Source organism: Colobus angolensis, unplaced genomic scaffold (assembly GCF_000951035.1).
Source record: "Colobus angolensis palliatus isolate OR3802 unplaced genomic scaffold, Cang.pa_1.0 Scaffold444, whole genome shotgun sequence".
Classification (NCBI taxonomy): Eukaryota; Metazoa; Chordata; class Mammalia; order Primates; family Cercopithecidae; genus Colobus; species Colobus angolensis.
Window position 1 is genome coordinate 817,242 of NW_012117866.1, and position 13,896 is coordinate 831,137.

Genomic DNA, 13,896 nt, shown 5'->3' on the forward strand with positions numbered 1-13,896 from the left:
CAGGTGGCCTATTCATGACTTAATGTGGCTATGATGTGGGATGTCATAGCTTCTGTTTTTTCATAAGCACATTTCCTTACTCCTTCTTTTCTTCTAATTATGCTGAAGACAAGGATGGTTAGCAAGCAGTGGGTGCTAAAGTTATCTTTTCAGGGCACCTAATAAACAAGTAATAAACTAATATCAAGGCAGTAAGATCTCTTCTAGTTTTTAGTACATTTACCATGTTTTGCCACAGAAAATTAAACATATGCCTTTAATAAATCGGTTCAGTTGGAAAGGATTTAAAACAAGTAACAAGCAAGTGAAAGCTCTAAGTGAATTTCCATGTGACAGAGCACCAACCTAAATCTTTCCTATGAAACTATACCAAAATACAAATTAAGATGAAAATGTGTCCCTATCCAAATCTCATGTTGAACTGTAATTCCCAGTGATGGAGGTGGGGCCTGGTGGGAGGAGACTGGATGATGGGGACGGAGTTCTCATGAACGGTTTAGCATCGGCCCCCTTTGTACCGTATAGTGAATGAGTTCTCATGAGATCTGTTTGTTTAAAAGTGTGCAGCACCTTGCCCCTCTCTCTCTCTTCCTCCTGCTCCAGCCATGTGAGAAAGCTCGCTCCCCCTTTACCTTCTGCCAAGATTCTAAGTTCCCGGAGACTCTACAGAAGCAAAAGCCACCATGCTTCCTGTACATCCTACAGAACCATGAACCAATTAAACCTCTTTCCTTTATAAATTACCCAGCCTCAGGTATTTTCTTATAGCAATGCAAGAACAGACTAACACAACATTCAACGTTCAAGTGTAACGCTGGGTATGAGAGTTGATTCTAGGTAACTAGCAACGAATGCATCTGTTCATTGTTTATAAACGTAGACAGTAGTGGCAGAACTGTACTAACAAAAAAATGTCTTGGAGTTGCCATAAACTCCAGTTAAGCCACTCTCCACAGGACTTTGGAAGGCCTAAAGTACTGACAGCTTTTTTTTTTTTTTTATGTTAACTTTCATTTCTTGATGTTATTTTCAAAGCACTACCCTTTAATATCTTCCCTGGAGCAGAGTTATATCCACAGACAAGGTTATCAGTTCATTTCCACCACCCTGCCCTGCTTTTTTCTTTAAGTAAAGTGAAGATAAAGCATTCTTTGGGGAAAAACAATATTGCATTCGGAGGCACCAATATCTTGCTTCTCTCTCACTCTAAATGACAGCAACTCTAAGTCTCTGTGCTTAGGATGGAACTTAATTTTCAGTCTCCCTGGTATATCAGCCGCTATCAGAAATATGAGAGTAGGCCTGTGGGGAATGAGGATAGTTTAGGGCATCTGAAATTCTCTACCTCTTTTGACAAGTGTGTGTGGATGTGAACAGATTTTAGCGGTGGTACAAAGAACCCTCAAGTGTTTCATGACTACTTTAGTAATCTATTACACTATAATTGTACCTATGAACACAGACGTTCACACTATGGAACTAACATGAATACATAGATTTAAAAGTGATAGACTAAAAAGGAGTGAAACTATCTCTAAACATAGATTTAACTACTCTGATTTTATGGTAATATCATTAATCCAATAAATAATTTTTGACTGTGTGTCTTAGTAGTCCTGTTTCCCGCTGCTTATAAGAGAACATCTGAAACTGAGTAATTTATAAAGAAAAGGAACTTATTTCTTAAAGTTCTGGGGACTGAGAAGTCCAAGGTCAAGAGGCTGCATCTGGTGAGAAGGTTCTTGCTAATAGGTACTCTCTGCTGATTCCTGAGGTGGCCCATGTTATCCCATAGCCAGAGGGCTCAGTGCTACCTCAGGTCTCTCTTCTTCTTCTTAACCAATTAATCCTTTTACACATTAATCCATTAATCCTTGATCCAATCACCTCTTAAAGGCCCACCTCTTAATACTGCCACACTGAGAATTAAGTTTCAACATATGTTTTGGAGGGGATATTCAAACCATAGCAGTGGGGCACTGCATTAGATGGAGTGGTGATTACAATAACGTAAGATATTTCCTGTATTCAGGGGAATTTTTAGTCTGGTAGAGCAGTAAGACATTTAAATTAACAAGAGAGGAAAGAGAGTTATAATGGAAGTACTCTTTTGGATACATGATTATAGAGGGGGAGCAGGTCATGGAAGGCTCCCTTGAGAAATGACCTTCAGGTGAATGCGGAATCATTAAGATCTCCACTGCAGGGAGAAAAGTCAGGCAAGGGAGGAAGATAGCAATAACAGTGATACGGAGGTCTATGGTTGAACACTGCTGATACCAGAAGGTTCTGTGTCCTTCAACATGACTGAGACACAGGGTATGTAGACAGATGTCATGAATTGGGATAGAAAAGGGAACTTAGGGCCAAATCACCCAAGACCATTTCACAGGCCATCAGTCTTTGGTCACACACTTGATAATATTCCTAACATACCTTCCATCAAGTACACAATGCACAACGGGATTCCCAAGGGAGATGGAGCAGGGAGGAGGGAAAGAGACAAGGGAAGAAGGAAAATAAAGAGAAAAGCAGTCAACGGGGAGAAAAAAGGAAAACAAGAGTGTTGTCAAAGATGTTGAGGAAGGCATCCCAGGAAAGGTGTCAAGAGGCAGAAAGATGTTGCAGAGGCCAGATGAGATGACCCCTGAGATGCATCAATCATACAATCATAGCATCCTGAGGCTGAATAATGCACTGTCCCCAAAGCTGTCCACATCTTAATCCCCAGAGTCTGTGAGTATGTGACCTTTTATGGCAAAGGGACTTTGCAGATGTGATTAAGTTAAGGATGCTGAGATGAAGAGATGGTCCTGGGTTAGCTGGGCGAGCCCAGTGGCATGACAAGGGCACTTGTAAGAGGGAGGCAGGAGGGTCAGAGTCAGAGAGGGAGATGTGACCTGCTGCAAAAGCTAAGGAATGCGGGTAGCCTCCAAGGGGGAAAAAGACAAGGAGATAGATTCTGACACTTATCGATTGTAGCTCCACCAGGTCCATTTCAGAAAGTGGCCTCCAGAACCATGTTTATTAATGGGTGTTCTTCAAACCACTGTTTGTGATTATGTGTTACAGCTGAGAACATGAACATGCTGGGGAAGGAGTGGAAAGTAAGGAAAAACAAATGTGACTGCTCCTTCTGGAATCCTAGTTAAGAAGTATACAGCAGGGATGAAACAGGGCTGCTAGAAAGTGTCCATTAGATGTGAACGACTGTATTTCCAAATATAGAAGACATCAGAAAGAAATCAATTGAAACAATTCTCTATAAGCATCTAGTGGAAAACATTTGTAGAAAAAAAGCATATACTATTAGAGCTGGAGTTTGCTTTCTAAGCCTTGAAAAGTCAAATCATTTTGAAATTTCTTTCCAAAGCAGTTTAACCTTCTAAACACCAAGAAAAGACATACTGGACAGGCGTTGTGGCTCACGCTGTGAAAACACTGAGTGTTAGCAATCCCAACACTTTGGGAGGCTGAGGCAGGCAGATCATGAGATCAGGAGATCGAGACCATCCTGGCTAACACGGTGAAACCCCGTCTCTACTAAAAATACAAAAATTAGCCAGGCGTGTTGGCAGACACCTGTAGTCCCAGCTACTTGGGAGGCTAAGGCAGGAAATATGCCATGAACCTGGGAGGCAGAGCTTACAGTGAGCCAAGATCATGCCACTGCACTCCAGCCTGGGCGACACAGCGAGACTCTGTCTCAAAAAAAAAAAAGAAAGAAAGAAAGAAAAAAGAAAAAAAAAATAAATGCTGCAATTTCTTCAACTACACTAAAACAAGATGGCATTGCTGTTGAAAATCACGTCAAAGGTCCACTTGCTTTGAAGGATAATTAGATTAAATAGAATGTTTCCTAAAATCAGTGATGTTCTGGTTGGATAGTCAAGGAATCCCAACTCATGTGGTACTATTTTATCTCTTTTAATTATTTTCTCAGATGGTTGATGCCACATTATTTCAGAGAGTTGTTCTAAGACTTAATCATAGAAATGGTGATGATTTTAAAAACATCTGAAAACACTGAGTGTTAGCAAAATGTGCCCAGTATTGCAGTTGTACTTTAAGTAAAATGTTTAAACTATAACCTAATATTTCAAATATAAAATAATAAGTGACGATTATTCACTCTCAGTTAATTAACTGATTTTTAAGCAAGTATCTGACTTAAACATTGAAAAAATACAACCCATGATATCTTATCAAAATAATTAAATTATTTGAGATTTTTAACTAATTATTATGAAAGGCTAAATGGAAATAGTAGTAATAAAAGCTATCAAAAAACCACCTTTTATGAACTTTAAAATCTGTAGCTGGCAAATATTCCATTTTACAGTTTACCTTGATTAGAATCTTCAACTTTTGAAAGGTAAGAAATTAGTGAAGACATATATCACTGGACATAGTGTGCTGTTCTTTTCATTTACCTGATGCCATTTGCTTATTACTGTGCCAGATTTTATTGGTTAACTTCCTCCTAGAACAGCATAATTTGAACAATCCAATCAATTGCCATTAAAAGGACAAGTGAAAGACTAAACATTCCCCAAGGAAGGTTTAAATTTTCCAAGTAATCGAGAAGAAAATATAGCAGCTAAAACAGTAGTCCATTTAGAAGACTTACTTACAGATAAGTCAATGCTAAATAACTTATATTTTTCTGTGCATATATATGAGATCAGAACAAATGCTGGGGGGAAAAATCTCTTATACTCAACATTCAATTGCTTCCAAGTTGCTATCTCCTATTAAAAAAAAAAAAAAAAAACCCGTAAGACATCGCACTGGTTTTCTTCTCCACCCAGGTTTGCAAAACTCAAGAAGGAAAATGATACCTACTCATACCTTGGTGAAAACAGAATGCTTCCTTTACCAAAACATAGCCCAGAACCCAAAATAACTTAGTCTTCCCATCCAATGTTAAAGCACCACAGGTTTTCCACAGAATGTGAAGGAACTCCACTCAAGAAGTTGGTGGGCTTTGGACCAATACGCAGGAGAGCATAGGCAAAGAATGGCACCTTCTGAGAGCTGGACAAAACCAGCATTGCCCTGGGGCACTGCCTGCCCTTCTTAGCTGAGGGGATGGGCAAAAGGTTAGGGAACCCATTTGGACTGCTCAGCCAGGACTTAGACCTTACGGCTACTGGTTTCCAGCGAGGGCTCGTTTCACTTCCCCTGAAACTGCTGAGTTGAGAACACTGGCCTGCATCCAACACATACAAAGCATCTTCTACGTGGCCTGCACTGTGATACATACTTGGCAGCATGACATTTCCTTATTTATATTTTGAACTGTGTACAAAGAGGAACAGCACAAAAGTTCATGGACAGGAAAGAGTGACCGCTGTTCCAGGCCTTTGCACTGACCACAATTTACATGGATCATGTTACCTTCTACCTTGCTTTAGTCCTAACTGCTATTTCCCCATCACCCCATGTCACACTTAAATCGACCAAGACTTAGAAACACAATTGAAAATCATGTTTTCAGCAGGCACTGTGGAAATGGAAGTATAAAAGATATATTAAGAGAACATTTTTCAGCAAAAGATCCTTAATCATCTGTGTCTAAAATATATTTAGTTAATACTTACTACAGGTCCACAGCATGCCAGGTGTGGCAGAGAACAACATGCCGGAGAAAGACAAAACAACTCCATTCCCCATTGATATAAATTATCCACTCCAAGGAAGCATACTGAGTCAGAATTACTTTTCTCAAAAATTCCCACGAAAAATAGAATTCAGGAACCCCCTGGTTTTAACTGTACAAAATGCACTTCATTAAAAAGTTTAGTGAAGCGGAATAAAAATCGCAATAATTGTTTGCACTTAATCAAGCGTTCCCTTCTTCTAGATCATGAAACAAATGGATTGGAGTGTGAAAAAAACAGTCAAGATGTTTCTCCAAGATCAATCTGTGCAATAATGAACCTTAGCCCTAAGAGAGATCAACCAACAACCAGAATCCATCACTTGAGCAGCTAGAGGCCACCAATGAAAACCCATGTGAGCCAGCTGCAGCTTCTTGTGTTGTTGAAGGCCACTGAATCTCTCCCTAGTGCACATAAATTTTACATGTAAAATTCAAGGGTGTTCCCAGGCCCCATTCATCCATACACCCCAGATGACAGGCTTTAAACCTGCTCTGTGTTTAGAGTTGTAGTGCATGCATTCATAGAATCCCTAATACAAAAGTATATGGACAAATACATGCATCAGAAACCACCACTTAATGAAAATGTTCCTTGAAAATCATATTAAAAGTCTTTGTTTTTCTCTTGACATTTTAACACTGCAAAAATACAGATACAAGACATAAAACTTACTCACCGATTGTGTCATTGCAGATTCAGAACTGATGGTTTTTAATAAAAGCAGTGAACATATTAATAATTACTGTAAATTTGCCATCTAATTAAATCTTAGAAAAATCATAAGTTAACTGTATATCACCTTAATCAGTATTTTGTCTCTATAAAAATATATGAAAATCTGTTTTCTCTACAAATTTAAAGGAAATATCAACTCTAACTCCACCTTCTTTAGTCAGAGTGGCTTAAAAATTTCTTTTCAAATTTCTTAGTATAGAAAAATAATATTTGCTATTCAAAGCCAGTAACCAAAGAAATAAGAATGGGGAAAAGAATGGCTTTCCGAACTATTTCAAAGGTTTGCTGCATTAAATACGTATTTGAGAGTATTCAAGCTAAAACTAACATAACTTTCAGCCCTGAAAGACTTCAGTCATTCTGTAGCGGTTCATCGCTGAAAGGAAGAAAATATACTCACGCATCAATCAACGTACTAACGCACGGTAAATGCACGCACGCGCCCGTACACGCACGCGCACGTACTCGCACGCGCCAGGAGGCACGCACCCATTGCCGCACCCGATGCCCTACGCATCAACGGATGTGACGTACCGCGCGGAGCCCCACAGACAGGAAATACCATTAGAAGAAGGTGGGGCGAAAGTTCCCGGCGAAGTCTCCACTGAAGGAGCTTGTGAGAAATGCTGAGTTAAAACAGTCCTCGCCAAGGCCTTCTTTCCCTTCTTTCCTGTACTAAGCATTAGTCTTGCTACCCTCAGAGGCCAGTACGTCAGTGCCCACGGGAATCCTATCGCTCCAACATGTCCCTCTTTTTCTGTAGCAGATGTCATGGACCCACCTCGTAGGATTTTGGAGGGGAATGGTCCCTGGTGAAAGAGGAATCAGGAAATTAGTTTAGCAGAACGGGGAAACTGGGAAACTCTTGCCTCAGCATGAAAAGGTAATTGACATAAAATAATCTTTTGCTCGAGGCAAAACAAAGAAACACAGATGAGCTTTAGTTACATTTTAAAAAAAATGTAAGTCAGGGAAATTTTTGAATAAACAAAATACATTTATTTTTATTTGATCAATAACCTACAACGCCCTTCCCACTTCTTAATTTAGCAAATATTTATTAGTTTACTGCTATGGGACAGGCACTCTTGTGGCTGACAGAGAAAGAAAAGTTAACAAGAACCAGCACCCATCTCCTGGTGTTTCCATGTATCCACCATAGTTTACATAAAAGGATTAGATATTGAAGTTTTGATAATTGTACACTTTTTTAAATGCTCATCGAGTACTAATTTTAAAAGCTAAATATTAAACTAAACTTTATTTTCCCCATGTCTGCACAACTCGGTTCATCTCTTTTGATTTCTGAGCAGACAAAATACCCTGATTAACTCCTGCATACTCCAAAGCTAGATAGAGGAGAAATCTTTTTTAGCAATTACTCTTCAATTGATGAGCTTTCATCCCACTTTCTAAGTGGAAGGAGCATATCATAGAGATTGAGTGTCTATTTCAATCACAATTTACCCCATTGTCTGCCTTTGAAATCACCTTCAAGAATCATAGATGTCTTTGTAATAACATTCAAATACTGTCCTTTTTTTTCCAGTCGTTGATTCCCTAACATCTGAAGGTTATACTGTAGTTGCTGCACCACACCGATTTGCATAACTACTTTAAGTCCTTTGAAATCACAAAATGTTTAATGTAAGATTCATTTGGGTAATATGCGTTCAGAACTTAGTATCAACAATCTCAATGTTCGAACTTACAGGCCCCTAGAATTACCCTGATCATCAGAATCTTCAACATACTTACAAATTCAATTCCATATAATACTGACTTTCCAATTTCCTAGTTCACCCCTTCATCCTTTGACTTAAAAATTATGTTTTCAGGAATGCCATGAAAGGAATTTTTCTTGATCATCAGTTTTGAATTGGACTAAGTCATACTGGCAATAAAGTAAATTCTAACATAAGATCACTAAGACTATCCAGACTTCATGAAAATCTATTGCAAAGAATTCTCCTTAACAGGGATTACAAAACCAGAAAGTGTTCAGTCAACTGTATATAGGAAAATTGAATGAACTGGCATAAATTGAAATTTTCAAGTATTAAATAAGCTTCACGAATTATTTGTACTTCTGAGCTAGCTATGGTTCTTAATTTACATTCACACATTCTTCATAGTGAAAAGGAATGAATGCATGTCTCTGCAGTCTTTAAACATACCAAAAACCTAGTAATTGCAAACAACTAATTAGCAGCAGACCTGGATTACAGCATAGATGTCCTCACTATCAGGCTTATGGGTGTTTCCACGAAATCCTGCACCCCTCCTCAAGTACAACCGACGTCACTGAAGAGTCATGATACCTTCAGTTCTTACTGAGAATTTTGAGAATACTGGGAAAGGAAAAACCCTTTGTCACTTGTTTTTCATCCAGCCAACTGATTCTTGGTGTACCATGTAGGAAATTCCAACCTAGGATCACCATTCAGCAAAGACCACTCCAAATTATCAGGAAAACACACTCCAAAGCATTCCCCCTTAAGAGAAAATGCAGCCACCAATTAAGCAAAAGCAGTAGCTGACTCTTGCAGAGACATGCTGATAATGCCCAGTGGTTTCAAATGTAGATTGAACCTAAGTGCATATGGTAAAACAATAAAAAAAGTCCTAGGTTCAGAAGTTCTCATTTCCTTCTCATGATTGTGCACTTTATATAATGTTACCTTTGGGTTTCATAAAGTGAGTCTATCATATTATAAGCTTTGAGTCGTCTATAGCTCTGAGCCTGATGCCAGACCTGTTACTACTGCTTCTCCTTGGAACTAGGACAGTCTGATTATATTAAAGTGAATGTTCTTTGCACTGCAGCTACTGAAATGATTACAACCAAAACTGCATTGGGTTCCTGTTCCAAAGGCTGTAGGTGTGAGAGAGAAGACAAATATTTCTCAGACTTCAGGCCTTGATTATTTATTAAGACTCGTCCAGGTTGAAAGAAAAGAAAATGGAAAAAAGAAGAAAGTTGAATAATTCAGGAGCCAACCATAATGTATCATTATTGATTATTTAGCTGTATATGCTGATGAAAAATGATGTGTACCTTTATTCGTTTTACCTTTGGTAAGACAAATAAATCTATACTAGATAAAAATAGCAAACAGCTGATCAATCATTTTTCCAAATATGATTTTCTTCCAATTTGTATGTTAATGATACAATGGGGGAGGTGAGACAGTATTAATATTTATAAATTACAAATTATCTTTGAAAAACAAAAGCTGATATTTGTTTATGGCAGGAAATACGGAGAGATGTTTAAAAATCAACTTTTTTTGGAAACAAGAGTTCCATAAAGGACATGACCTTGACAATCTTCTAGAATCAAGGAAAAATACTGAAGTTTTATTCTATAAAGAGAAAACCATGGATAGGAAAATTATCTGGCAATCATTAAAGAGATATTCAAATGGCCTTTGTAGTCTAAATTTTGACAAAAGTTTGGAAGCTACAACATTCAAATTAATAAGAAAATTTGTCAGTAACCAATATTGAAGCAATCAAATTGTAAAGACTTCAGATTTGCAGCTGAACCATGAAAAGACACAGCCATTTACTTGAAATGTATGAAAGCATCAGATGAACCTTTCTAAAATTTGAATTTGTGGGGAAGGGTCCAGATTTTCAATTGTGAAATATCTCCACTAACATGGCCTCACAGCTGTATATCACAAAAGTATTCTACCCATATCTTTTCCTTGGGCTCTGCTCTATTTCTAATGTCCAGACAGTGAGAAAGATCTCATGGTCTGAGTGTCCCCTCTGCCTGTACTAGTAGCACCTGTCTGATACTTTGAACCCCCCCACTCTGCAGGAGCTACAAACAAAAAGGGTAAAATGAGATGCTGGGGTCATTCAGATGGCCCAAGATGGACTTTTTGATCATTGCAAATGTTTACTCTAGAAGAAAATGGACTTCTGGTGAGCAGTACAGCCAAGGGTGAATTTCTGAGAGGTTTACACACAGTGGGTCAGAGAACTGACCTTCCTTTGTGTTTTTCTGCTTTATGAGATGTACCCCGAACTGTGGCCATGAGGAGGAACAGACAATTATTTAAAAATCGCAAATTTCCAAGCATGTCACTTTGGACACTCCAAATGAGCTAGAAACCACTGCTTTCTACTTTTGTTTGTTTCAAAAATTTTTTTTTTTAAGTAAACAATTTACACCACCAAAGTAATCCAAAAGCACTGCTAGACTTGGTTTAACCAGGCTGAAAAATGCATCAATGAAGTAAGTCAGTAGAGGTTAATGATTACCAATAATTATTTTTTCAAAATTATTCATCAACTCATGCAACACAGGATGGGTAGAATTTCAGTAAGGAGGGAAAGGAAATGTTGCACACAGGCAGACAGAATAGCATAAATCAAAGGCTGGAGGTAGGAAGGCACCAGGCTTGGGATTGCCTGGGTGCAGTAAGGGACTAGAAAAGAAGCTCAGACGCTCTAAAGGGCTTGATCCAAAGTGAAGTGTGTGCTGGGCACGGTGGCTCACGCCTGTAATCCCAGCACTTTTGGAGGCCAAAGCAGGTGGATCACTTGAGGTCAGGAGTTCAAGACCAGCCTGGCCAACATGGTAAAACCTCGTCCCTACTAAAAATACAAAAACTAGCTGAGCGTTGTGGTGGGTGCCTGTAATCCCAGCTACTTGGGAGGCTGAGGCAGGAGAATCACTTGAACCTGGGAGGCAGAGGTTGCAGTGAGCTGAAATTACGCCACTGCACTACGGCCTGGATGAAAGAGTGAGACTCCATCTCAAAAAAAAAAAAAAAAAAGAAGTGTGTATGTACTTCAGAAAAGCCAATTAACCAGTAAGACTGACTGATATGGCATTTTTCAGCATTCTAAAGTTTCCTCTGAATTTTCTGTTGAAATATTTTAATTCTGGATCAGGCACTTTCAGCAATAGTGATGAGTTCCCATTCATGCTCATACGACGGGACTCTCACCCCATGCATCCCCTACCCCTTACCTAGAAAGTTTGGGCATTCCTTAGACATCACCAGGCACTGAGCGTTTCATAGACATTGTTTTCACCCAATTCTTTTTTTTTTTTTTTTGAGACAGGGTCTCGCTTTGTTGGCCAGGCTGGAGTACAGTGGAGCAATCACAGCTCACTACAGTCTCAAACTCCTGAGTTCAAGCGATCCTCCCACCTCAGCCTCCCAAGTAGCTGGGACTACAGGTGTGCATCACCATGTCTGGCTAATTTTTAAATTTTTGTAGAGATGAAGTCTCACTGTGTGGCCCAGGCTGGTCTTGAACTCCTGAACCCAAGTGATTCTCCCTCCTCAGCCTCCTAACGTGTTGGGATTACAGGCGTGAGCCACTGTGCCTGGCCTCAATTACTTCTTATAATGTGACAGGTTAGGTATTTTATTACCCATGTTTGACAGCAAAGAAAGAGGAAGATATTAAAAGGTAATGAATAAACCATCTACCCAAGTTCATGCTGTGACGTGGGCTTCCATCCTGCAGCCTAAAGATCCTTCTTGGATGCCTCTTCCAACAGACACCCTGGCGTCCTGGTAGGCCCAGGGGTTACAAGGAGAGCATGCAAACAGAATGAAGGGGCCTGCGTAACAGCAGCACAGGTTTCCCATAAGTGTGGCCAATGATCTGGAACTGCCCCTCTCTTGTGGATCTGTTTCCCCTTAGAAAAATGAGGCGGTGAGAATGGACCTACAGCCCACCCAGCCATGACTCACCTAGGTTGTCCTCCAGGCAGACCCCAACTCCATCACCTTCCTTCCCAATCTTGCATCTAAGCTCTGATCAGATAGGAACACTCAGGCTCAAGGAAAGATGAGGTTTTTAGGGTTACAATGAATGACAGTGAGCCTCCCAGGCAGCCCTCTGGTCTGAGCTCCAGGTTCAGGGTTTTGAACAACTGCCCGAGCCCACAGCCTGGCCACACAGTGGTTCTCCAGTCCAACGGTGCAGTCCAGAACACAGTCATTGACTGCCATGCTGGACTCGCCAGTAACTATTCCTGATACCTACCATTGCCTCGTCCTTCTGAGATAGTGCCTTTAAAAATGCCTCCCTGGAAACCTACTTGATTTTTTTTTCATCTCAGCACACTGTTCCCTATTTAAAAAAAAAAGAAAAAAGAAAAAAAAAAAAGAAGAAAAACATACCACTCTCCATCAGTAAAAGAGATGATATTGTTTCAGAACCAATGTGACATTCCTTATGAGCTTTCTTATGGGTAGTTACAAGAACTAGCTGGTCATGACATGAAGTAATTCTTAACTTGTTCCCTAATAAGTCAAGGAACTAGTCTAGTGGGAGCACCCACACACATGCATGGCTTCATGTGGAATCTCTCTGCAACCATTTTAGCACACACATGCAATTTGAGAATACAAAATCAATGAAGGCTCCTTGAGGCTTCCAATGGGCAACTCATAATCTGATTGGCATTCATCTGGGTGGCATTAAAGTTTTATTGGAGATCATCAACTCAGTGTATTTTCCTGTTAGATATAACTTGTTTAATAAAAGAAATCTGCAAAATGTGTGAAAAGAACCAATCATTAATTTAGAAATCACTTATTTGCAAGAACTAATCCTCAACCTGCAGAGATGTTTTTGCTGTGGCAGAAGGTCAGAACAACACTGCCATTGACTCTAGGGCAAGAAAACTTATCTCAAAATCAGCTGGGTGTGGCGGCATGTGTCTATGGTCCCAGTGGACTCAGGAGGCTGAGATGGGAGGATCACTTGAGCCTGGGAGGTTGAGGCTGCAGTGAGCTATGATCGCACCACTGCACTCCAGCCTGGGCGACAGAGCCAGTCCTTGTCTCCAAAAGATATATGTATATATTAGGTTGGTGCAAACGTAATTGCGGTTTTTGCCTTACATTCAAGGGTATAAACCGCAATTATGTTTGCATCAACTGAATAGATAAATCATCTCCACTGGATCAGTTATCATCTCAGGACTGTTCAGAGTTTTTCTTGCCATCTCACCCGGAATGCTCTGTTTATAGGATGAGTCTCATGCGACACTTCTCATTTAACTTCTAAGCAAGAACCATTGATAAGTAACACCCGCAAGATATCTAACAGAGTACTACGTGGCCTTTCACACTGAGGATTTTGCATCTATAGGAAAGACGGTAAGGGAAGAAGAGGAGACATCACTCAATATCCTTCTGGGCTTATTTCCACGCTTGAAAAAATATTGATACAAAGTAGATAAGGCCTTTGGGTTTCACAGCTAATGAGCCAGCACATTATTAAATTGCAGGAAGATAAGATCATATTTTAACTATGTTTTTGATTTCTCATAACACCTAGCACATTTTGTTATTAATAGGTGTTATCATAAATATTGTTGATGAAACTGTATTTGTAAAAATGACTTTATATTTAACAACAATCATCATTACATTCATCTTCACTGACCCTTCTACAGCCAAGGGCAGGAGTTATTATGACATCTTATTTTACATTGGGAAAAAAATGATGT

The 13,896-nt window shown here is 39.5% G+C and overlaps 1 protein-coding gene across 5 annotated transcripts in view; it reads right to left on the reverse strand.

Moving 5' to 3' along the window:
* Window positions 1-13,896, reverse strand: part of NLGN4X (neuroligin 4, X-linked) — a 346,213-nt gene that overhangs the window by 298,559 nt on the left and 33,758 nt on the right. The window contains exon 2 of one of the 5 annotated variants that reach the window (XM_011957504.1): window positions 6,903-7,210. The exons of the other annotated variants lie outside the window; for them this stretch is intronic. The gene's annotated coding sequence lies outside the window, so the exon portion shown is untranslated. The remainder of the gene's footprint in view (window positions 1-6,902; window positions 7,211-13,896) is intronic. 5 annotated transcript variants of the gene reach the window in all.